Genomic DNA, 25,956 nt, shown 5'->3' with positions numbered 1-25,956 from the left:
GGGCAAGAGGGAATTTTCTGGTGTTACAGAAATGTTCTGTGTCTTGATTAGGTGTGCACATTCTTTGAAACTGATCAAACTGTCACTCAAAATCTGAGCACTTCATTTCATGTAAACTGTATCTCAATAGAAAAACATTTTAGAAATCATTACAATTGCTATATACTGGATACAGACAATAAACTACCCAGTGGTGGGGATGGTATCTTGTTCTCCTTTGTCTCTCAAACACCATGGAGCTTAGTGCATTGTGCATTGTTTTATATAAAGCACACGGCCCTGCAAATCTCAATTAATACATGACTAATTTTTTTTTTTTTTGAGATGGAGTTTTGCTCTTGTTGCCCAGGCTGGAGTGCAATGGCGCGATCTCGTCTCACTGCAACCTTCACCTCCCGGGTTCAAGCGATTGTCCTGCCTCAGCCTCCCGAGTAGCTGGGATTACAGGCGCGTGCCATCACGCCTGGCTAATTTTTTGTGTTTTTAGTAGAGATGGGGTTTAACCATGTTGGTGAGGCTGGTCTCAAACTCCTGACCTCAGGTGATCCAACTGCCTTGGCTTCCCAAAGTGCTGGGATTACTGGCATGAAATACATGACGAATCTTAATCAAAATGGCAGAGCAGGTGTTTGGCTGATGTGGTGATGGGGTAAAATCAATTTGTGATTCATACAGCCTTCCAACTTCGCAACTATGCCATTCTTAAAGGATTTTTCATGGAAGGGGGCTTCACATCAGGTGCTTACTCCTTAGTGCAGCTCATCAATACACTCAATACACGTCTGCAAACTTTAAAGGAATTTATGCAGCAGATCCAAGTCTTAAAGGCTATTAAAAAAAAAAGCAAACAAACCTAGAAACAAAGTTCATAAAGCAAAACCATAGCAAAACAAAGATTCAGGCAGAAAGATGTTCATGATAACACTGGAAAACAGTAAGATCAAATGAAAACAGAAAGAATGATTACATAAATAATGACGGTACCTTCAATAAAATCCTGTTCCTCTGTTACAAAGAAGGGATAGATATAGATACACTGTCATGAGAGGATAATATACTACTAAGGTAGAAAAAATAGACTGCAAAATATTATACATGATATAAACACATTGTTTGGAAAAATATGTATGTATAGAAAAGAAGTACATGTACAGAAAAGAAAAATGGTAGAAGATCTGTTGATAGTATGTCCTCAGGAGGTGGAAAATGGGGGACTTACACATTTTACAAATTGTATGTCTATAGAGTTTGAATTTTATGTAATGTACCTGTATTGTTTTTCTAATTAACTCTTCAGGTGGGGGAACAGGTAAACCTGTGAAGAAGGAATCATCTGAAACACTCTCCCACTAACTTTTTTCTCTCGCTCTTTTAGTGGGTAATGTTTTGGAATATTAACCATAAGTTTTCAATTCAGTACCATCCCTCATTCAATCTTTTATTTTTTGGTCTCAGGGAAGACAGAGCAATACTTAATACCTACAAAGACAATAGCCAGTTCTTTCAGTTGACCCTTTCCAGGGTAAAACAACAGATTGGAAATAATGCACAATAAGGAAATGCCGAAGCGCAGCTCCTCAGCATCATCCCATCCCTTTCACTATTCCCAAAATAGATTTGGGGGATCTTATAGCAGAAGAGTCCTGACTCCAAAAGAGCCTGGCCAGGAATAAGTACACATCAACATCCTGGTCCTAAATATGAAACACCCCCCACCCTTATCCCTCATAACTTGGATGCAACCCTTGTAAGGGAAAAGGAGGGTTGGAAGGAGCATGAACCTAAAATGCCTGAAAATTATTAGGGCAACCTGCCAAACTGTAGTCACAAAAGAACAAATAGTTATTGGAAATTAAGCAATTACATGGTTCATAGCCCTGAATTATTAGAATTAAATTTATACTTACTATTTAATTTCAGCTCCTTTTCTAAAAAGCACTGAACTGCTTTAACTGAAACACTGTAATTTTCTTAATTGTATTTAAATATATGTTTCTTTTAAATTTTCTGCCTACTTTGCATAAAATGCGGTAGCCAAGACAGCCTTAAAGTTCTCAGCTTGACTTGAAAAGGCTTTTTCCTGACTCTAGGCCCAAAACTTTCTTTTCTTAGAGCATGATATGGTTTGACTCTGTGTCCACACCCAAATCTCATCTTGTAGCTCCCATAATTCCCACGTGTTATGGGAGGGACCCTGTGAGTGATGACTGAATCATGGGGATGGGTTGTTCCCATGCTCTTCTCATGATAGTGAGTAAGTCTCATAAGATCTGATGGTTTTCAAATGGGGAGTTTCCCTGCACAAGCTTTCTTGTCTGCCACCATGTGAGATGTACCTTTCACCTTCTGCCACGACTGTGAGGCCTCCTCAGCCAGGTGGAACTGTAAGTCCAATAAACCTCTTTCTTTTGTAAATTGCCCAGTCTTGGGTATGTCTTTATCAGCAGTGTGAAAACAGACTAATACAGAGCATTTTCTTTAGAAAGCTTTTCACTGTAAATTCTTTCTCTGTCTTGAGATATCTGTAACTCTTTTTAATAGCCTCTTACTAGTTTTACAAACCAGAATCATCTTTGTCAAGGACCTGGGAGCCATTCCTTTGAAATGCAATCATCAAGGAAGACAGTCCCCCTATCTCCCAGTTTCTGTGGGAGGGTAGGAGCCTAACTTCCCTGAGAGCCAATTAGCAAACACAGCTGGCCTAATCACGGAGGAAACACTTGTAAACTCAGCAAACAACTCAGTATGCTTCCGACAGCCCTCCAGCACCTTTCTACTCTCATCCTAGAGCTTAAAAACCTTGCCCCACTTTGTTTCAGCAGAGTTAGTTTAGACTGAGTTCTGGTCTCTCTTCCCTAGCACAACAGCTTTGCATAAAGTATCCCTTACATATGTGACTTTCTCTGGTGCAATTTACGCTTTCACAAAGGAAAACTAAGACAAATTAAACTACCTATAATCACTGAACTTCCACAGCCCCTTCTGCCATTTATGGAACACTTAACATGTTCTGGCAATGTAAGTATCAGGACCGCCCTCTGAGTTGGATACAATAGCATCTTTTCCTCTTATAGTTATTTTCAGATATCAGCCTTAGGAAATGGAGGCTTAGAGAAACCAAGCAATTTGCCATAGGTCACAGCAAATAAATTCTGGACTAGTCAGGACTAGGGACAAGGCATTTGCCTCCAAAGTCAGTGCGTTCAAGCACTTTGCATAGCCAATATAAAATTCCTAACAGTGCTTCTATTCGATTTGATTGTGTGTATGTGTGTGTGGGTGTGTGTGTGTGTTGGATGGGGGATGAGGAAGTCTCTGGAGGATTTATATGCGTGAGTTTTGTTTGGGGGTCGCCCTTTTGGGCTCTGCGCGCCCATCGCGGGTAGCGGGTCGGCCTCCCGGGCGTCGGGCAGCAGCTGCAAGCGCAGGGGGACGCCGGCAAAAGGAGGACGCGCCAGGACTCCCTACCACTCACCCTCAAGCCTCGCCCCTGCCGCCGCCGCCTCCGCCGCTGAAGGGCGCCCGTCCACCCGGCGGGACTCCTCCTCCCAACGCCCTCCCCAACCGCCAACCGCCCGCGGGCAGGTTGGCAGCCTGGCCCTCGCGCGGACCCGGCCGGGAGCTGGCTGCACGAGGGCCGAGCGCGCGCAGTGCGCGGAGCGGTAGGAGTCAGTGGTGCGCAAGGCAGGAGGTGCGGGTGAAGCTGTCGGCGGTGCTCGAGGGGAGCACGCAGGAACCTCCTCAGTCCCTCTTCCGCACGTGCGCCCACGAGTGTAGTCCCCAGTTTGTTCCACCTATTACCCCGCAGCTCCAGTGCGCCCCACCCGTTGCCCCACCAGCCCAACGTTACTTCTTCCCTGCTTCCTCGCCAGCCCGTCTGGGGGCGGGGACCTCACCCACCGCCCCACCCACCTCGTCTCATGCTCCCACCCACCTCGTGCCATGCGCACACCCATCTCGTCCCTTGCGCTCACCCACCTACCCTACGCCCCAAGTCCCTGAAAGGGCCCCACTTAGGTACCCTTTTGGGTGGTCTTCAGGTTCTTTGCCTTGTCGACCCTCCTGGACGACCCCACAATTCTCCGCCTCTCGCGGGCTTCTCTCTCCCTCGTGTGTCATGGTCACCTTCAGCTGGCCCAGCCGCTGAAGACAGAAGTTTAAGAAGATTCATGAGCCGCTGCTCCTCAGGGTCTACTGGAGTTTAGCAGATAACTTCCCAAAGGCCGGGGGTCCTGCAAACCCCTCATGCGGGCCACCCAAAAGATTCCGTCCTGGAGCAGACCCCGCGCCACGCGCGCTGTCCTCGCGTTCCTTTTTCCAGCCAGCGCAGCCCCTGCGGCTTCTGTCCGGGACGGTTCTGCGCGTGGGACGCCCAGCCCGCTTCATCTGCGCCCGCTGCCTTTACCCGCCAGCCACTCCGGCGTTTCCACCTCCGTGTATTTCTCATGCTCCCCACGTTCTATAATGCTTGCTCCTCTTGGCGCGCCCCACCCCAATTCTCGCCTCCAGTGTAACTTCCTGTTTAGAATCGCAGCTTCTGATTCGATCACAGGCCAAATTCACTCTCCCCTGCAATGCCGGATACGACTTGCTCCAGCTCCGAAGTTAAGCTTTGTCAGGAGAGGGCGCTAGAGGAACACTGCAGGACAAGGAGTTCTCTTCCTGGTTGGGGAAAAATCCAGGACTGTATAGAACATCCTCCGCCCCAAACTGGGAAAGGAGCCAACAGACCAAAGAATGACTCAGACCAGTCCAGCTTGATGAGTAGATGAGTTTATTGGGACTCACGTGTAGGGCATTTCTTTTTTTTTTCTTTTTTTTTCAGAGGGAATCTCATGGCACCTCGTTTTCATCATCACTGGATGATTTCTCTGGGTTAGCAAAGGTCAGGAAGACTTGTTCCAGTGTGATCTGACTGACGGAATAGTCTTCTAAATCAAATTGCTCTTTAGCTTGCTCCAAAATGCCAAACACCTTTAACAGCAGCAATAAAAACACAGTTACCATTGCAATCTCCCCTTCAGCCCCCAACTCAGATAAGCCTCTCCTCCACTCCCCCACTCCTATCAAGTGTATGTTGGAGGACAAAAGGCACAGAAGGGGGAGGTGAGAAGGCGGAAGAACAGAGAACTGAGAAAGTGAGAGGAGGCCATCTCTTGATGGACATGGCCTAATAGTCGGATTTAGGGGAAGAAATCAAGGCAATTAAACTCTAGGGGTGTTTGGAAAGTAACCTAACGCTGCTGCTCCTCCCAACAATGCCAGGCTCCCATTCCAAATGCCCGAATCCCAAATACTCCCCACCGTTAGTGCTCTCTTACTTAACATGCAATGTTACAAGGGCAAGATTTCTACCATCACCTTTCCCCAGTCCTTGCTGGGAATGTAGCAGTTAAGGATCCCTTGGTTCTTGTGTTTTAAGACACTACTCAAGAAAGGATAATAGGACAGGTGAATAATCTTACACACTTCATTTGAAATCACCAAAATATTGCTACATTTACTTAACTATATACTTGAAGGGGTGGATAGAGGAGGTTAATACAAAAGGAGATGTGACCTGCTAACCCAATCTCTTTGGTATCCATGATATAGTTAATGGTTTCGGCAGATTTATTCCTCATGAACTAGTCTTATTATGTGGAGTTCATAGCAATGATTGAGGGTACAAATATTAGCCAGTTCACCTGCCCAAAGTAAAACACCTGAGCCTTCTAAAAGTCTAATGTGGTCAGGTGCAGTGGCTCACGCCTGTAATCCCAGCACTTCCGGAGGCCAAGGCGAGCGGATCACCTGAGGTCAGGAGTTTGGGACCAGCCTGGCCAACATGGCGAAACCCTGTCTCTACTAAAAATAGAAAAATTAGCCGAGCGTGGTGGTGCACTCCTGTAATGCAAGCTACTCGGGAGGCTGAGACAGGAGAATCGCTTGAACCCAAGAAGCAGAGGTTGCAGTGAGCTGAGATCACGCCACTCAACTCCAGCCTGGGTGACAGAGTGAGACTCTGTTTCAAAAAGTAAAAAAAAAAAAAAAAAAAAAAGAAACTAAAAGCCTAATGTTACTACGAGACTTTATTCCTAAATGCAGTGCTGAGAATCTGAACCAGGATGTTTTCCTCCTGGCAGTGTGTGGGCATGTACAGTGTGTTTGGTGGGGAGGACAACAGGAATAATCACAATAAGAACAAGATTAATAACAATAAGGATTAATCATAATAAGAATAATCATAGTAAGAATAGCCTCACGTGTGAAACAGAAAATCACGTATAAATCACCAAAGTCAGGCCACTTGTTCTAGTTTCTTATACAGGTGAGTAATGATCCACTGGTAGAGTAGGAGGAAAGAGGGTGGTGTCTATTCCTAATTTAGAATAAACATTTGTATTTACACTTTTATTGCATATTTGTAGATTATAGCAAATTAACTGGGATTAAAAATGTTTGAAAAAACACGTTTGTAATGGTGTGGGATTTTTCTTAATGTTAGTCTTAAAGCATGTATTGCCTTCATGATCACACAAATAAATATGAGATATTTCAAACATCGAGCTTAATGAATTATTTAAAGCAAATACACACGAAACCACCCTATCCAGGTCAAGTAATAATAACGCATACATTCCCATGTGCTATTTCCCAGCTTCTGTCCTCTATAAAAAGTAGCCATTGCTTTTATTGTTATTTGAGCAATTCCCTAACAGTTCCCTTTTTATCTTTTTATCTACACATGCACCCCTAAAATTGTGATTTCTATTTTTCTACTTTTGAACTTCATATGAATGGAATCATCCAGTATTCATTCCTTTCTTTCTGCTTCACTCAATATTGTTTGGAAACTTCACTCATGTTGCATGTAATTATAATTCATCATTTTCCTTTCTGCACAGTAATCTGGTATATGAATGTTGTATATTTTCCATTTGTTTACTAATAGACATGCGGGTTGTTTTTAGTGTTTGACTTTTGTGAATATCACTTATTTGAATATTATTTTGCGTATCTCTTGGCAGAAGTGGATGCAAGTATCTCAGGTATATACCTAAAGGTAGAATTTTTGGGTCATTGCTTTTTGTAAAATTGGTTATGCCAACTTTAGCTTTCCCTTGGAGGTACACAGAACTGGTGAATATCCCTTTCACTCTTCACATAAGAAAAGGCTGGACAAACTGCAAATTAATAGCTTTTATTTAACCTATCAGTTCTCTGATTGGGCAAATACTGGACAAACACCTAACTCAGCATCATGGGAGAGACAGGTGCCGCAGGGAGCAACAGGACAAGCATCTACTTATACAAGGCAGACACTGCTAAATGACATATCAATTGGTAAGAAGATTTAAACATTTTTTAATGCATTGCTAAAGGCCAAGTATTGGTCTAGCATGAGAACATAAAGATCATTCTTTTATTTTTAACCTCTGTGATACAGTTTGCTTTAGTTGTGTTTCTTACATACCGCAGAGTTGGATTTTGCTTGTTAGCCAATCTGAAAAATATTTTTTTCATCTAGTCAGAGAATTAAGCCTTTCTATGTTTATTGAGAGGACCAATATGTTCTATAGAAGTTCTCCCACACTGTTCTGTAATTACATGTCAGTGGAAATACACATATCTACATACATGCATAAGACACACAGCACATATCCCCACTCTGGTTGGTTCTATTTATTGTTATATTCATGATACAGAAACATTTATGCATTTTAAAAATATGTATCAATTATGTTATATTTTATCACACAGATACCTTTCATTTAGCCCAAATTTTAGAGGCACATATAGTCAATGCCCACCATTAGTTCTTACACACAAGCTCTGCCAATCAATTTTTAGTTAATGGGAATTTTTTTCATGTGTATATTCTTCAGGAGGAGCTAATAGAAACAGCATTCCTTGTGTTCATGAGTCTTTGTGACTCTTTTCTCTTTTTTTTAGATGGAGTTTTGCTCTTGTTGCCCAGGCTGGAGTGCGATGGTGAGATCTCGGTTCTCTGTAACCTCTGCCTCCCGGATCAAGCAATGCTCATGCCTCAGTCTCCTGAGTAGCTTGGATTACATGCATGTGCCACCATGCCCAGCTAATTTTTCATATTTTTAGTAGAGATGGGGTTTCACCATGTTGACCGGGCTGGTCTCGAACTCCTGACCTCAGGTGATCACCTGCCTTGGCCTCCCAAAGTGCTGGGATTACAGGCGTGAGCCACCGTGCCTGGCCTTTTGTGACTTTTAATCCTGAAGGTCGCTTCGGCTGGAAGTAAAAACCTTGCTTGCGTTTTTCTTTCATTGAATATCTTTATTTATTTTTTATTTTTATTTTTAGAGACGGAGTCTTGCTCTGTCGCCCAGGCTGGAGTCGGTGGCGCGATCTCGGCTCACTGCAAGCTCCGCCTCCCAGGTTCACACCATTCTCCTGCCTCAGCCTCCTGAGTAGCTGGGACTACAAGTGTCTGCTACCACGCCCGGCTAATTTTTGTAGTTTTAGTAGAGACGGGGGTTTCACTGTGTTAGCCAGGATGGTCTCGATCTCCTGACCTCATGATCCGCCCGCCTCAGCCTCCCAAAGTGCTGAGATTACAGGCGTGAGCCCCCAGCCTCATTGAGTATCTTAAACATCTGACTTGCTCTCCTAGCATAAGACTTTCTTGTTACAAAATCTGCACTCAATCTGACTTTTTCTATTATAAAATGCTTGTCTTTTTTGTCTACATATATAAAAGTCCCTGCCCCATTTTATTATTAAAGTGAAGTAGTTTATTAGAATATTCCTTGGTGTTAGTGATTAGGGGTCAGTTTTTTCAGGTATACTGGTTGCCCTTTCAATGAGTAGATTTGTGTTCTTTTATTTCAGGAAATTTTCTTGAATGATAGTTTTTAGTATTTGTTCTGTGGTTTTGCTTTTTATCTTTGTGGACTGCTTTCATAATTGTTTTGAATTGATATTGCCTTATTTCTCCCTGACAAGTTCTCATCTATATTTCCATTTGATTGTTTTTCTATTTTTCTCTTTTCCAATCTCCATTTCCCTTACACTTTCCACACTATTAGCTCTTGAAAAGTAAGCGTTTCTTAAATGTTTACTTAAGAAAATCCAGCTGGGTGCAGTGACTCACACCTTTAATCCCAACACTTTGGGAGGCCAAGGCGGGTGGATCACTTGAGGTCAAGAGTTGGAGACCAGCCTGACCAATATGGTGAAACCCTGTCTCTACTAAAAATACAAAAATTAGCTGGACATGGTGGAAAATGGTCTTTTACTTATGATATTTTTCTATGGAGTTCAATTATAATCTTTTAATTTGTTCATGTTTTAGTGAGATGAATTTTCTTATGGTTTTGGAAATAGTTTCATATATAGGAGATGGGGTGCAACAAAATAACTTTCTTTTTTTTTTAGATGGAGTCTTGCTCTGTCTTGCCCAGGCTGAAGTGCAGTGGCATGATCTTGGCTCACTGCAGCCTCCATCTCCTGGGTTCAAGCGATTCTCCTCCCTCAGCCTCTCAAGTAGCTGGGACTATAGGCGTGTGCCACCACACCCAGCTAATTTTGTATTTTTAGTAAAGACAGAGTTTCACCATGTTGGCCAGGCTGGTCTCAAACTCCTGACCTCAGGTGATCTGCCCACCTCGGCCTCCCAAAGTGCTGAGATTATAGGCGTGAACCACCACATCTGGCCTAATTTTCTTTTTTTGATATTACAAATAACTTTATATCATTGTATTACTATAGTTAACAATTTAAGTGAAATGGACGAATTCCTTGAAAAGCACAACATACAAAACTGACATAAAAAGGACTACCTATTCCAAAACCCCACCAAAAAGTGAGCAAGGGATATGACACTTCTAAAAAGAAATTTATGAAGCCAACAAACACATAAAAAAAGCTCAACATCACTGATCATTAGAGAAATGCAAATCAAAACCATAATGAGATACCATTTCATGCCAGTCAGAATGGAGATTATTAAAAAGTCAAGAAACAACAGATGCCGGCGAGGCTGTGGAGAAATAGGAAAAAACACTTTTACACTGTTGGTGGGAATGTAAATTCGTTCAACCACTGTGGAAGACAGTGTGGTGATTCCTCAAGGATCTAGAACCAGAAATGCCATTTAACCCTGCTATCTCATTACTGAGCATACACCCAAAGGAATACACATCATTCTACTGTAAAGACACATGCACATGTATGTTTATCGCAGCACTATTTGCAATAGCAAAGACATGGAACCAACCCAAATGTCCATCAATGATAGACTGGATAAAGAAAATGTGGTGCATATATACCACGGAATACTATGCAGCCATAAAAAGAATGAGATCAGCGGGGTGTGGTGGTTCACGCCTATAATCTCGGCACTTTGGGAGGCTGAGGTGGGTGGATTGCGAGGTCAGGAGATCGAGACCATCCTGGCTAACATGGTGAAACCCCGTCTCTACTAAAAATACAAAAAAATTAGCTGGGCGTGGTGGTGTGTGCCTGTAGTCCCAGCTACTTGGAAGGCTGAGGCAGGAGAATGGTGTGAACCCAGGAGGTGGAGGTTGCAGTGAGTCGAGATCGCGCCACTGTACTCCAGCATGGGCAACAGAGCAAGACTCCATCTCAAAAAAAAAAAAAAAAAAAAAAAAAAAAAGGAATGAGATCATGTCCTTTGCAGGGACATCGATGAAGCTGAAAACCAACATTCTCAGCAAACTAACACAGGAACAGAAAACCAAACACTGCATGTTCTCACTGATAAGTGGGAGTTGAACAGTGAGAACACATGGGCACAGGGAGGGGAACATCAGACACTGAGACCTGTCAGAGGGTGGCGGGGAAGGAGAGGGAGAGCATTAGGACAAATACCTAATGCACATGGGGCTTAAAACCTAGATGATAGGTTGATAGGTGCAGCAAACCACCATGGCACATGTATACCTAAGTAATAAACCTGCACATTCTGCACATGTATCCCGGAACTTAAAGTAAATTAAAAAATAATAATAATAATTTGCGAATAAATTCTGCTCCGCACCCTCCAGAGCCAGGGAAAACGGTCCAAAACTGGGACTGCAGACTACTCTGCTTCAAGACCATGACCACTCCTGTGCCAGGGAGGGAGAGGGGCAAGGGCGTGTAAAATCATCACAAAACTATCCACTGTTTCGAAGTGACTTTTTTATTGGTTCAGTATTCATTTGGTTGCTATAAACTTTTGATTGTTTTCCATAGTCCTGACAAAATTGGTTTAGACAGTTTCTGCTAATTTTTGAAGTTTTTGTGAGGTGGGAATGAGAAGTTATGCGTATTCTACCTTTTTGCTGACAAATTGTTCTCCAGTTTCCTGTATATTGATACTTAGTTACTATTTCCCTCTGCTTTGTGGTTAGTTTCCTTTGGCAGGTGAGGGAAAGGAATTTTCATCAATTGAAGTATTTTGATATTCTTCTGTTTCCTTCTTATGGCATATTAAATTGATTATCTGAACCAACAATAGCAAGTGATTTAATGGATGAATGGTAATATTTTGATTAGTTTGCTAAGCTTCTTAGTACATATTCATCTTCTTCTATTAATACAGTGAAGTGCAGTTTCTTTAACAAATAGAACTTTTTCTAAGGGAATGAAGCGACTCGATTCTGTGATTCTTGCTAATATCTGTATGAAGTTAAATTATGCTGGACATGTCCTTATTTCTCTTTGCTACCCTAATTCTAAAGGGCACTTCTATTTTCTAAGTTGCTTCTCTCTAACCTCCAAATTAATCTCTCTCAAGATTAACATTTATAGCTTTGCACATTTTCAAGCCTCTTTATTTATTTCCCCCTGTAACCAGGATTTTGATTGACTAGGTCTAGTTCTCAGAGATTTTTTTCAGTATTTCCCAGCTCATGATGGATCTACCGCCATTGCCACTGTGTTCCGTATTCTCTTTTCTGCAGAATCCTCACCTGCTCTCTCTGAGAGATTCCCTTGTTCACTGTCTCCTGTAGCATTCAGATTTGCTTTTCCCTTGGTGCATCTAAAGTGGGTGTTTCAATCTACGCTGTCTTTTAGAATGCACAGTTTTCACAACCTTCTTCCTACTGGGATAGAGTTAAGAGGTTATAGGGATTTTATTTGTCTGTTTGCTAGGTATTAATCACAAGCTTTTACAGGTTAGGGCCATGACCACTAATTGAAATGACTATCCTTTCTCACTTGAATTACTTTGGCACCTCATCCGAAATCAACTGACTATACATGTATGAATCTATTTTTGGACTCTGTATCTTATTCTATCTATCTATCTATCTATCTACCTACTTACCTATCCATCTATTCATTCATCCATCCATCCATCCATCAATCCATCCATCCATCCATGCATTTATCTTCTCTGTCTCTACTCATGCTAATACCACACTGTCTTAATTATCGTAGTTTTATAATAAGGTTTCAAATAAGTTGGTGCAAAGTCTTGCAATTAAAAAAGTATAGTTTGGAATAATCAAGTTCTTTTGAATCCAAAATCAATTGGCCATACATGTGTGAATCTATTTTTGAACTCTGTATCTTATTCTATCTATCCATCCATCCGTCATCTATGTCTCTACTTATGTTAATACCACATTGTCTTCATTACTGTAGTTTTATAATAAGTTTTAAAATGAGTTGTCACAAAATCTTGCAATTAAGAAAATATATATTTTTGGATAATGAAGTTCTTTTGAATTTCCATATAAGTTTTAGAATCAGCTAAATTTCTACCAAAAATAAAAAGCCTCTAGGATGTTGATTGAGATTGTTTTGAGTGTATAAATCAATTTGGGGACAATTGACAATTTAAAAATATTGAGTCTTCTGATCCATGAATAAGGTATATTTCTCCATTAACTCAAGTCATCTTTAATTTTTCTCAGCAATGTTTTCAGTCTTCAGTGTACAGGTACTGCACACCTTTTTAAAAATTTTCCCTAAATGTTTTATGTATTTCATGCTACCACAGTGATAATGATAATGATAATGCTACCTTGAAAATGATATTAGCAATAGATATTTCTAGATTTCCTTACTCAAAGTGAAGATGTTTCATTCTAGTCCTCCTTTGCTGAAAAGTCCCTTTTTTGGTAGATCATTCATTTTTATTGCTGAGGGTATTCCATTGTATGAATAATTCACAGTTTGATTACCCATTCACATGTTGATGGACATTGGGTTAATTTTTGGCCTTTACAATTAAAGCTATTTATGAATATTTGCATACAAGTCTTTCTATGCTCATATGCTTTCATTTCTCTTAAGTAAAACTTCTAGAAGAAGACATCCAATCAAGCTTTTGTGACTCTGTATTGGGCAAAGTTTTTTAGATATAGCACTAAAAGCACAATTCACTAAAAAATGATAAATTTAACTTCACCACAATTAAAAACATTTGGTTCTTAAAAGATGCTTTGAAGAAAATAAAAAGCCATAGTCTGGGACAAAATATTTGCAAATGACTTACTAGACAAAGGGCTGAGATTCAGAATGTACAAAGAATTCTCAAAACCCAATAGTAAGAAAAAAGACCAATTCAACAATAAATGAAAGAAAAGTTCACCGGTCACTTCACCAAAGATGATACACATGTGGCAAATAAGCACATGCAAAGATGTTGAGAAGTTTCATATAACAGGGTGTTAAATTTTTTCAAGTGCTTTCCCCTCTATTGAGATTAATGTATAATACAATATAGATGCTAATCACAGAGATTCTTTCCCACAGAGAAAATGTATTATGCACATAAGCTTTGAATCTTAGTGCTATCTTGTAGAAATTTTGTGATGTTGAGCAAGTTTTTACATTGTGTAAGGTTTAGTTTTTTTCAAAATGAGGATAACATATAACTTGAGTTATTGTCAAGATTCACAGTAATGTAGGTAGAATTACTCACATGTAATAAGTAATTGACTACCAGTAACTCTGATGAGATTTGTAGAGCCTCAGATACTCACTTTCTCCACTGTAATTTATGGAGTTAGGAATACTTTTCAACAGGAACACAACATATTCACCTCTTGGATAGTGTAGTATTTGCTGATGCTCATCCCAAGGTTATAAATGGGTAACAGCAGGAATGAATCAAGCAGAAAGTTTTTAAAAGTATTATTCCAATCTGCGATGAAAAAGATAACGTTAGCATGCTTTATATGAAATGAACTGTCCCAGGATAACAAAAGTCTCCCAACTTGATAAAATTAAACAGAGAAAATTAAAAGCTGTAACATTATTCTCACAAACCCTCCGTTTTTAGCATAAAGTATACTACCCCTGATTTCTTGAAACGTAGTTTGTGTTGATAATTACAGCTTTGGAAAATCCTTTTGGGAAAGCTGATGTCCATATCATCTGTCTTCCCGTCATCTCATGCGAACAAGAAACCAATGCTGATTATTTCTCATACCGTTTATTCTACAAAACCAATGAAAAAGCAAAGTTGTGATAGGAAATGTAGCCTAGGACTCAACAGTGGAAAGAGGATAAGGAATATATTATCAGTTGAAAGGACATACATCCTCAGAGAAACAAACTTGATGCTGAGATTCCTCTAAATACTAAATTAAATATGTATAACAGTTTATGAATATATATGCGGAAATAAGAAACATGTTTAAGAGGTAAGGTTCTGAACTACCACTGTAAGACTTCAAGACTGAGTTCAGATTACTGGAAAAAAAAGATGAAATTAGAAGTCTGAGCAAAAAGCATATTTGGAAGATGCTTTTGTGTCCAGAATTGGTTCCTTCCGGTGGGTTCTTGGTCTCGCTGACTTCAAGAAAGAAGCCGCAGACCCTTGCGGTGAGTGTTACAATTCTTAAAGATGGTGCATCCAGAGTTGTTCCTTCAGATGTGTCCCGAGTTTCTTCCTTCCAGTGGGTTTGTGGTCTTGCTGACTTCAGGAGAGAAACTGCAGACCTTTGTAGTGAGTGTTACAGCTCTTAAAGATGGCACATCCAGGTTGTTTGTCCCTCCCAGTGGGTTCGTGGTCTCACTGACTTCAGGAATGAAGCCGACGACCTTCGTGGTGAGTGTTACAGCTCATAAAGGTAGTGTGGACCCAAACAGTGAGCAGCAGCAAGATTTACCGTGAAGAGCAAAAGAAAAAAGTTCCCACAGCATGGAAGGGGATCCGAGGTTGCCACTGCTGGCGCTGGTGGCCAGCTTTTATTCCCTTATTTGGCCCCACCCACATCCTGCTGATTGGTCCATTTTACAGAACACTGATTGGTCCATTTTACAGAGTGCTGATTGGTCCATTTTACAGAGTGCTGATTGGCCCATTTTACAGAGTGCTGATTGGTCCATTTACAATCCTTTAGCTAGACACAGAGTGCTGATTGGTGCAAATTTACAGAGTGCTGATTGGTCCATTTTACAGAGTGCTGATTGGCCCATTTTACAGAGTGCTGATTGGTCCATTTACAATCCTTTAGCTAGACACAGAGTGCTGATTGGTGCAATTTTACAGAGTGCTGATTGGTGTGTTTACAATCCTTTAGCTAGACACAAAAGTTCTCCAAGTCCCCACTCCACCCAGAAGCCCAGCTGGCAATCAGTACTCTGTAAAATGGACCAATCGGCACCCTGTAAATGGGCCAATCAGCGCTCTGTAAAATGGGCCAATCAGCAGGATGTGGGCGGGGCCAAATAAGGGAATAAAAGCTGGCCACCTGAGCCAGCAGCCCAGCTGGCTTCAACTCTCACTTTGACAGAAGAGAGGGTGCCACCTGAGTGAGGAGGTAGAGGGTAAGTTTGCACCTAATATGTAAATTCTTATGACATTCTTATGACAAAATGGTAGAAGTATGTCTTTCCCTATCAGTGATTACATTAAATATAAATAAATTACTGCTCCAATTAAAGCACAGAGATTGGCAGAATGGATTTTAACAAGCATGATCCAACCATATGCTACCTACAACAGATTCTATTTAAATTTAAAGGCACAAATAAATTAAAAGTTTAAAAGACAGAAAAATATATTCAATGCAAATGGTAACCAAAAGAGAGCTGGAACGATTCTACTAATGTCAGACAAAATAGGCTTTAAGATAAAAACGGTTATAAGAGATGAAGGACATTATATACTATTAAATGGGTTAATTCATGAAGAAGATACAACAGTAACAAACATATATGGTCCTAACAACACAGCCCTAAAATATATGAAGCAAAAACTGACAGATTTAAGGGCTTTCAACAATAGTAGTTGGAGATGTCAATACCCCACTTTAAATAATTATAGAACAACTACATTGATCAAACAAATATAAGATATGAACAACAAAATAAACCACCTGACCTAAAGGTATATATAAAATACTCTACCCAACAATAACAAAATACACATTTTTTTCTCAAGTGTACATAAAAAAATTATCCAGGACAGACCATTAATTAGGCCACAAAACAAGTCTTAATAAATTATAAAAAACTGAAATAATATGAAGCATCTTATTATGACTGCAATGGAACAAAATTAGAAATCAGTAACAGAAGGAAATCTGAAAATACACAAATATGTATAAATTAGACAATACAAGCTTAAGCAACAAATGAGTCAAATAAAAAATCATAAGGGAAATTAGAAAATACTTTGACATGAATGAAAACAAAAATATGGTATACCAAAACTTATAAGAAAAGCAGTTTAGTTTTTTCACATTTATTCTTACATTTAAAACTATTTCAAATAAATAATCTAGTCTTCCACCTTAAAAACTGGAAAAAGAAGAGCAAACCAAACCCAAAGCTGGTGGAAGGCAGGAAATAATAAAGACTAAAACAGAGATAAATAGAGAATGTAAAAACAACAGACCAGGGAAAATATACAATCCCTTTAAAGAATCAACACAAGTCAAAGACCTTTATATTGACTGACCAAAATAAGAAGAAAGAAGCCTCAAATTATTAAAATCAGGAAACTAAGAGAAGACATTACTACCAATCTTACAAAAATAAAAAAACATTACAAGAGAATACTATGAACAAATGTAGGGCAATTGATAACCTAGATGAAAAGGACACAATTCATAACCTAGATGAAAAGGACACATTTCTAGGAACACACAAACTACAAAACTAACTCAAGAATAAGTAAAATATCTGAATAGACCTATAATAAGATATTTAATTAGTAACTAAAAACCTCTCAGCAAAGAAAAGGTTGGGATAAGATGGCTTCAATGGTGAATTCCACCAAACATCTAAAGAATAATTTACATTGGTCCTCCTGTTTGGTTTTTAAATAAACAACCAATTGTCCTATTCTCTGACACCCCAACTGGGTGTCCTACAATTGAATTCAATTCTAGCACTACAAAGTATTTTCTAATTTCCCTTGTGATTTTTTATTTGACTCATTTGTTGCTTAAGCTTATAAGTTAGCACAGACTCCACGGGTTAAAGAACCAATCCCACAAGATTGCACCCGCTTTAGACACAGCCACAAATAGGGAATACAGGGTACCTGCACTTCTGCCTGGATAACTACAAATGTTAGGACTCCCACAATTGTTCCTCTGGTTTGATAATGTGCTAAAAACAACTCACAAAACTAAGGAAAGTGCTACATTTACAATTACAGTTTATTACAAATGAACAGGCAAATGAAGAAGTGCAGAGGGCAAGGGGCATGGGACACAGAGCTTCTATGCCCTCTCCAGTGTGCCACCCTCCCAGCACACCAATGGGTTCACCAACCCAGAAGCTCTCCAGATCTCATTGTTCAAGAGTTTGTATCAAGACTTCATTATGTAATCATGATTGGTTAATGCAATGGCCTTTGGTGACTGAACTCAATCTCCTGTCTCCTTCCTTCCTGGAGATCAGGGGTGAGGATGTGGGCTGAAAGTTTCAATCCTCATCACATGGTTGATTCCTCTGGCAACCAGCACCTATCCTCAAGCTATCTAAGGGCCTTCCTGGAGTCACCTTATTAGCATAAACTCACGTATGGTCAAGTTTTGAATAAGAAAAGATATTCCATTCATTCCAGAAATTCCAAGGACTGTGGGAGCTCTGTGCCAGGAACAAGGGATGAAGACCAAATACATATTTCTGTTATATCATACCTTCTCAAACTCTACCAAAAAATAGGTCTTATGATTGTTTGGAAAACAATTTCCTTTCTAACAAAGAGTAAAGGCTTTTCTATTTGAAATCTTTGAATTATCACTTTGAGTAAATGACTATTATTTTACAGTGACCCGTGATTCTATTTTGATGAAGTGTTTTAAGCCTTTAGTATTTGACATACTTCCAAAAATCAAATTTCAAATTCTAAAGTTAAGTATTTTCCTTTTTTTTTTGTTTTTGAGACGGAGTCTCGCTCTGTCGCCCAGGCTGGAGTGCAGTGGCGTGATCTCGGCTCACTGCAAACTCCGCCTCCTGGGTTCACGCCATTCTCCTGCCTCAGCCTCCCTAGTAGCTGGGACTACAGGCGCCCACCACCACGCCCAGCTAATTTTTTGTATTTTTAGTAGAGATGGGGTTTCACCGTGTTAGCCAGGATGGTCTCCATCTCCTGACCTCATGATCTGTCCGCCTCGGCCTCCCAAAGTGCTGGGATTACAGGAGTGAGCCACTGCGCCCAGCCTAAAATTAAGTATCTTCCAAAAGGAACTCCTAGATGTCCAAGAGAGACATAGTAGGCTTATTTAATATGTTAAAATTATATAGGAAACACTGGCAAATAAGAAATGGTGCTTGACTTTCTTTGAGTTATATTTACATAAATGTGTTATTAAAGTATGTTCCAAAATTGTAAGAAATTCCTACAATTCTGATATGTCTTGGTATATGTTATCGGTAATCATTATAATGATGTTAAATTGTATGCCACAGAAATAATCAAATATGCTTGTCAATTGTGTCTTTAGGCTGGGTGCGGTGGCTCATGCCTGTAATTCCAGCAATTTGGGAGGCCGAGGCGGGTGGGTCACCTGAGTTCAGGAGTTCAAGACCAGGCTGGCCAACATGGCAAAATCCTCTACTAAAAATACAAAAAAAAAAAAAAAATTAGCTGGGCGCGGTGGCCGGCGCCTGTAATCCCAGCTACTTGGGAGGCTGAGGCAAGAGAATTGCTTGAACCCAGGAGGTGGAGGTTCCAGTGAGCTGAGATCATGCCATTGCATTCCAGCCTGGGCGATAGAGTGAGACTCTGTCTCAAAAAAAAAAAAAAAATTCTGTCTTTAACCATGTCTATTCTAAGAGATTTGTCATTCTCAATTATTGTTTTATTTTGATTCTTCTCAAAAAGTGGTTTATAATCAGCTACAGTCCAAAATTTGCTTCTTCTTTAAGGAACTTCATGGAAAGAACTATGACAAGTACTCTTGAATCCAGGTTTCTGATAACTTTGGAGATCACACCATTGGAGTGGGCAAGAACTTCCAGGGCTCTAATAAAAAAGCTGATGCATTCATGAGGGTTGCTAACCCAACATCAAGTGGAATAATAATTAACTACATGGGACTAAACTGATAGAGGACAAAGATGATTTTTAATAACTTTTTTGCTTGAAACATTGCTGATTCTTTTTATGTTTTGCTTCCAGAGTTAATAAACCTTTTTTCTTTTGAGCTATTCATAGCTTACAAAAATTGGGTAAATATACCTTTGTGGGCAAATTTGAAGCATTTGCCTTTCTCACTACTGGATTTCTCCCAAATTTGGAAACTGTGAGTATTCTTAATTTATGGCAAAATAGTTATTTGCATAAGTTCAATACGGATCTGTTTTATTTTATAACAGGACATAATTAGATACACTGGCTATTTTATCAAGGCTTTGGTTGGAATGGCATATTTTCAGAGATGACCAGACTGCTTGGAGGAATTGAGATTAGCTTTACAATTTTATAGTGCTGATAAAAAGCCCTTTGGAAAGTCTGGCATGGTTCCTTGTCTACACAGTTCCCTTATATGGTTTCTGTGCTTGCACTAAGTAAAGAATGTCACTTTCTGGCAGGGCCACGAGCCTCAGTATATTTTGGGAACTCAAGAAGAGAGAAATTAACCCAATTCATACAGGTATTACAGATACAGCCAAGCAAATACTTGGTTTGGCTTCCTCGCTTCAAGACTTTTAAAAGTCTAATCCAAAATTTATTATAAAAGTCCCAGCAAAGCCAACGTTTAAAAGCCATTCACTATGCCCACTGTGTTTTATGTAAATAATCAGGCCAAGTATCATAAGCCCCAAATTTATTTTGCAACTATGCATCTGACAAGGGTCTAATATACAAAACTACAAGGAACTGAAACAATTCAACAAGCCAAAAACAAATAACCCAAATAAAACATGGGCAAAAGGAACAAACATTTCTCAAAAGAAGACATACGAGTAACCAAAAAATATATGAAAAAATGCTCAATATCACCAGTCATCAGAGAAATGCAAATAAAAACCACAATGGAATATCATCTCACATCAGTCAGAATGGCAATTATTAAAAAGTCAAAAAACAGATGCTGGTGAGGCTGTGGAGAAAAGAGAACACTTATACACTGTTGGTGGGAATGTAAATTTGTTCAGCAACTGTGGAAAGCAGTTTGGGGATTTCTCAAAGAACTTAGAACTACCATTTGACCCAGCATTCCCATTACTAGGTATATACGCAAAGGAAAATAAATCATTCTACTAAAAGACACATGCGTCTGTATGTTCATTGCAGCATCATTCACAATAGCAAAGACATAGAATCAACTTAGGTGCCTATCAATGGTGGATTGGATAAAGAAAACGTGGTACATATACACTATGGAATACTATACAGCCATAAAAAGGAATGGAATTATGTCCTCTGCAGCAATGTAGATGCAGCTGGAGACAGAAAGAAAGAAAGAAAGAGAAAGAAAGTCTAGAACCTACAAATCCACAAACAAAAACGTAGATTGGCAATTGGGAGAGGCAGTGGGGAGAGGAGAATGGGATGTAACTGAATGAGTACAGGGTTTATTTGAGGGGTGATGAAAATGGGATTAGATGGTAGTGTTGGTCGCACAACATCGTGAATATACTAAAAGTCAGGGAACTGTGCACTTTGAAGGGTAAAAAAGGTGAAATTTATGTTATTTGAATTTTACCTCAATTTTCTGAAAAAGAAAAGCCCGATGAAGTGGATAAAATGTTATTTCTGCATTACTGATGAGACGCGTAGGTCACGTCACGTTGCCTCAGGTCAGACTAGCACCAAAATTGACTACACCGCTCAAACCCTTCTATCTAGCACTAAACAATAAGCCAAAAAAAAAAAAAAGTTAAAATTCAACCCTAAGTCCCTATGGGTTTTCATTTGTTAGAGGCGCGCGCTTTCGAGCTCTGCGCGCCGACCACGGGCAGCGAGTGGGCCCCCTGGCGTCTGGAGCAGCGGCCAGCGCAGAGGAATCAGGCAGAAGGAGGAAGGGCTGGCCGGGGCTCCCGGGCACTCACTGCTCAAGCCTCGCCGCCGCCTCCGCCGCTGCGGGGTGCGCGTCCACCTGGTTGGGGCTCCTCCTCCCAACACCCGCCCCCCAACACCCTCCCCCCAACACCCTCCCCAACGGACCGCCGCGCAGCCGCCCGCGGGCGAGTCTGTAGCCTGATCCTGCGCGGACCCGCCAGAGGCACACCAGGAGGCGGGGAACCGGGGGCGCCCGGGGCAGACCGGGGTGGGAGTGTGGGGAGCCGGGGACGCGCGGAAGGTGCCGGGGGCGCGCGGTGGAGCCGGGAGCGCCACCTCAGTCCCCCCACCGCCCCACCCCGCGCATGCTCCCAAGAGCCCCAGACCACCCTTCTCAGGCTTCCGAGATATTTCATCCCTTGCTTCTCCTGGCCCACCGCTCAGTCCCCCAACTCTAGGACGACAGCGGTTAGGGATAAGGGGAATGAGACACGCGCCTTGGCTGCAGCATTCAAGGTGAAGCCAACTCAATAGTCAAAATAAAGACTTTTATACAATATTTTTACATTTTAAAATAAAATGTAAAGATAAAATTTCGTGAGGAGCTATATTGGCATCTACAGCAAAAGGAAAAGTCAGTAATCCTGAGCCGTCTTTGTTGAAAATTTTTGTACTCTGTTCATTGTGGATTTTTTGGCATTGATTTTTATTTTAAATATTGCATTTAGATGTTTTAGTTTAATATTTATCATGACTACTGAGTGAATCCCGTAAATTTTGTGCCATAGGTGAGTACCTCACTATGGTACAGCTCTACCCTGCTGCCATCTTCACTGTGGTAGTGGCAGAAGTCTAGGGGGATGTAAGTAACCACCTCCTTCGCAGGGTCTGTTAGGGGTTAGCAGGGAACTTCCAGAGGCTCAGGCACAGGAGCTTACATGGCCCCCAGGCTTGTCCCAGGACAAGGTCTCAGGGAAGGGCAGGGAAAAGAGATTTACACCAGCTTTCTCAATACTGACCCCTGCATTACTAAAAAGTTTATTAATCTTCTTTCTGTTAAGTCATAATTATAATAATAATTTCATTATTTTAATAATAATAAAATAAACCTCAATAACACCTAATATTTAATATGCTACTTATTAATAATACTTATTATTGGAGGCTTGGGACAATTAGTTCTCTGTGCCTCTGGTCTCAAAAGAAGTGATGCAACCAAGACTAGTTTTCTCAGTGCTACTTTACTGAGGACCTGGGTGATGTGAACCAAAGCTTTATAAGGAAGATGATTTGAGATGATTTGCAGAGTTGTCCTGTTTCTACAGGATTCACTGGAGTGAATTCCTATTATTGAGGTTTCTTATTTTGTCATTGTTAAAATAATGAAATTACTATTATAATCATGACTTAAAGAAGATTAATAAACTTTCTAGTAATGCGGGAGTCAGAAATAAGATTTCTATTTAATCGGGGCTAAATTCCTGAATTTACTATGGAAGCAAATAAATACCTGGCTTTCTTATTTCATATCTCTTTTAGTTGATGAGTATTTGGTTTTGCTTTTTTTCTCCTTGTTAAAAAAAAACCACACAATTTATAAATTTAGACAAGAAGAGACTTTCTTATACGAGGTTACAGCCTGCAAGGTGGGATCCTATGCTGGGAAGCACGCTGTATTATTCCGTTTTCATGCTGTCTATAAACACATGCCTGAGACTGGGCAATTTACAGAAGAAAGAGGCTTATTGGATTTACAGTTCCACATGGCTGGGGAGGCCTCACAATCATAGTGGAAGGCAAGGAGGAACAAGTCACATCTTACATGGAGGGCAACAGCAAAGAGAGAGCTTGTGTAGGGCAACTCCCATTTTTAAAACCATCAGATCTCGTGAGACTCATTCACTATCATCAGAACCGCAGGGGAAAGACCCGCCTCCATGATTCAGTCATCTCCCACTGGGTCCCTCCCACAAGATGTAGGAATTATGGGAGCTATAAGAAGAGATTTGGGTGTGGACATGGAGCCAAACCATATCACATGCCTTGGCCAAGATCAGAGACAGGCACTTTGAAGGAGGAGGGTTGGGGTAGGAGCTTTATGCTCAACAGGTTGGCTAAATATACATATTCAACAGGTGAGAGAAGAAGCTATGAATATTCATGAAAGTGGTCCTGATGCATGTGTATTTAACAAACATGCATGTTACATACAACTCATGTTCATTTTGGGGTGGTTGCAACATTTAAATGTATTACAATTCAGCCTGATACGTCAAAAGGTCTTTTCAGGACATGAAGGCATGCAAGTGTGCGACCTCTGTAAGTCAGCCAGAACCATCCTATAGTCGGTAGTCTTATCAGGAGAAAGTTACTGAAATCAGTCTCTTGTCCAATCAAGCTGTAGTTATGGCTGGTGGAACAAGGGGTCGGTTAGTCAATATCTGTGATTTGGATGAGTTGTAATTGTTTTAATATTGCATATCTTCAGCCGGGCACGGTGGCTCATGCCTGTAATCCCAGCACTTTGGGAGGCCAAGGCGGGTGGATCATCTCAGGTCAGGAGTTCGAGACCGAGACCAGCCTGGCCAACATGACAAAACCCCATCTCTACTGAAAGTACAAAAATTAGCCGGGGGTGGTGGCATGCACCTGTAATCCCAGCTACTTGAGAGGCTGAGGCAGGAGAATCACTTGAGATCATGCCACTGCACTCCAGTCTGGGTGACAGAGAGGGACTTTGTTTCAAAAAAAAAATTTATATATATATATATATATGCACATATATACATATCTATATAGATACATAGATACATATACATATCTATATAGATACATAGATATGTATATATGTATATACATATATGTGTGTGTATATATATAGAGAGAGAGAGAGTGAGAGAGAGAGAATCACTCTGTTGTCCAGGCTGGAGTGCAGTGGCACGATCTCGGCTCACTGCAACCTCCACCTCCCTGGTTCAAGCAATTCTCCTGCCTCAGCCTCCTGAGTAGCTGGGATTACAGGCACATGCTACCACACCTGGCTAATTTTTGTACTTTTTGTAGAGATGGGGTTTCATCACGTTGGCCAGGCTGGTCTCAAACTCCTGACCTCACATGATCCGCCCGCCTTGGCCTCCCAAAGTGCTGGGATTACAGGTGTGAGCCACTGCGCCCAAGCCATGTTCCCTATCTTCTCTGAGCAGGGCTGGGGAAAACAAAAACAAAAACAAAAATATTGCTTATCTTCAAGCCAGTGCTTGTTTAGCTGCTGGAGAAAACAAAAACTCTGTGGCAGTTAGAACATAGCTTTTTTCTTTAAGTGTAAGGGTGCATGACTTAACCCTTCCTGGCATGGCCTTAGATCCTGTTTATAATTTGTTATCGTATTGCCACAAAGAGTCTGTTCTGTCAGTCTTGTGATCTCTGTATTAACATTAAGGCTGCTCAGTTGTGTCTAAACTCTAAAAGGGAGAGGATGTAATGAGGCATATCTGATTTGCCATCCCATCATGGCTGGAAACTAAGTCTTTAAGGTTTTTCTGGGGTCTGCTTGGCCCAGAGAGGGTTCATTCAGTAGGTGGGGGGCATAGGATTTTATTTTTAGTTCACATTCACAAAAACAAAGGGCCAAAAAAGTCTTACTGTGTCACACAGGCTGGAGTGCAGTGGTGCAATCTTGGCTCATTGCAGCCTCCGTCTCCCGGGTTCCAGCAATTCTCCTGCCTCAGCCTCCTGGGTAGCTGGGATTACAGGCACCCGCCACCACACCCAGCTAATTTTTGTATTTTTAGTAGAGATAAGATTTTACCATGTTGGCCAGGCTGGTCTCGAACTCCTCACCTCAGGTAATCCACCCACTTGGGCCTCCCAAAGTGCTAGGATTACAGGCGTGAACTATCATGCCAGGGCTATATGTCTGTGCTTTCTAAACCCAATAAATGTGATGTAATATTAATGCTAACAGCACACGTGATGGGCCAGAAACATTTCTATAAGCCCAGCGTCTCTGGACATAAATTTCTAGGGATGGTGAACCGAAGAAACAAAATTGTGTCATTGAAATCAGCTTTTCCCAACCACCAGTGTCTTCTCTCTCTCTCTCTTTCTCTCTCAGTGTTCACTTATTACATGGCTACTCTGTGCCAAGCACTGTTGCTAAACACATTATGTACAATTTCTCATCTCATTGGTACTGATTTTGACACTTACTCATCCACTGTCTTTTATCATGATGTGACCATTTCCTACAAAATGCCCTATGTAGCTTCCAACCAAAATACCACAAAGCACAACTTCAGCAGTCCTGCCTCTTGACCTTCTCCCAGGCTCTGCTCTCGCTCATCTGTTCCATGCTTTGCATTGGCAGAAGACCCATCTTTCTAAATGCTTACTCTCTTGGAGCATGTAATTTCTTTCCTAGGAATCACCATTCTCAGCTGCCTGACTCCAAGAATCGTTCTCAGTTTTATCTCCTGGTGCTCCTAGACCTCAGCACCTTATTCCAGCCTAACACGTCTGGCAACTCACTGTTCCCAGAGCTATTCAACATGCCTTCCACCTCAGGGCTT

General features: G+C 40.9%; 1 protein-coding gene across 1 annotated transcript in view; it reads right to left on the bottom strand.

Annotated features, from left to right (window-relative positions):
* LOC101058359 (phospholipid-transporting ATPase ABCA3-like) overlaps positions 1 to 4,071 on the bottom strand; it is a 70,127-nt gene extending 66,056 nt beyond the window's left edge. The window contains exon 1 of the mRNA XM_063796836.1: positions 3,983 to 4,071. The gene's annotated coding sequence lies outside the window, so the exon portion shown is untranslated. The remainder of the gene's footprint in view (positions 1 to 3,982) is intronic.
* Positions 4,072 to 25,956: the final 21,885 nt, after the last annotated feature.

The sequence above is a fragment of the Pan troglodytes genome, chromosome 18, assembly GCF_028858775.2.
Source record: "Pan troglodytes isolate AG18354 chromosome 18, NHGRI_mPanTro3-v2.0_pri, whole genome shotgun sequence".
Classification (NCBI taxonomy): domain Eukaryota; kingdom Metazoa; phylum Chordata; class Mammalia; order Primates; family Hominidae; genus Pan; species Pan troglodytes.
This window is presented reverse-complemented; position numbering and strand designations above follow the sequence as displayed.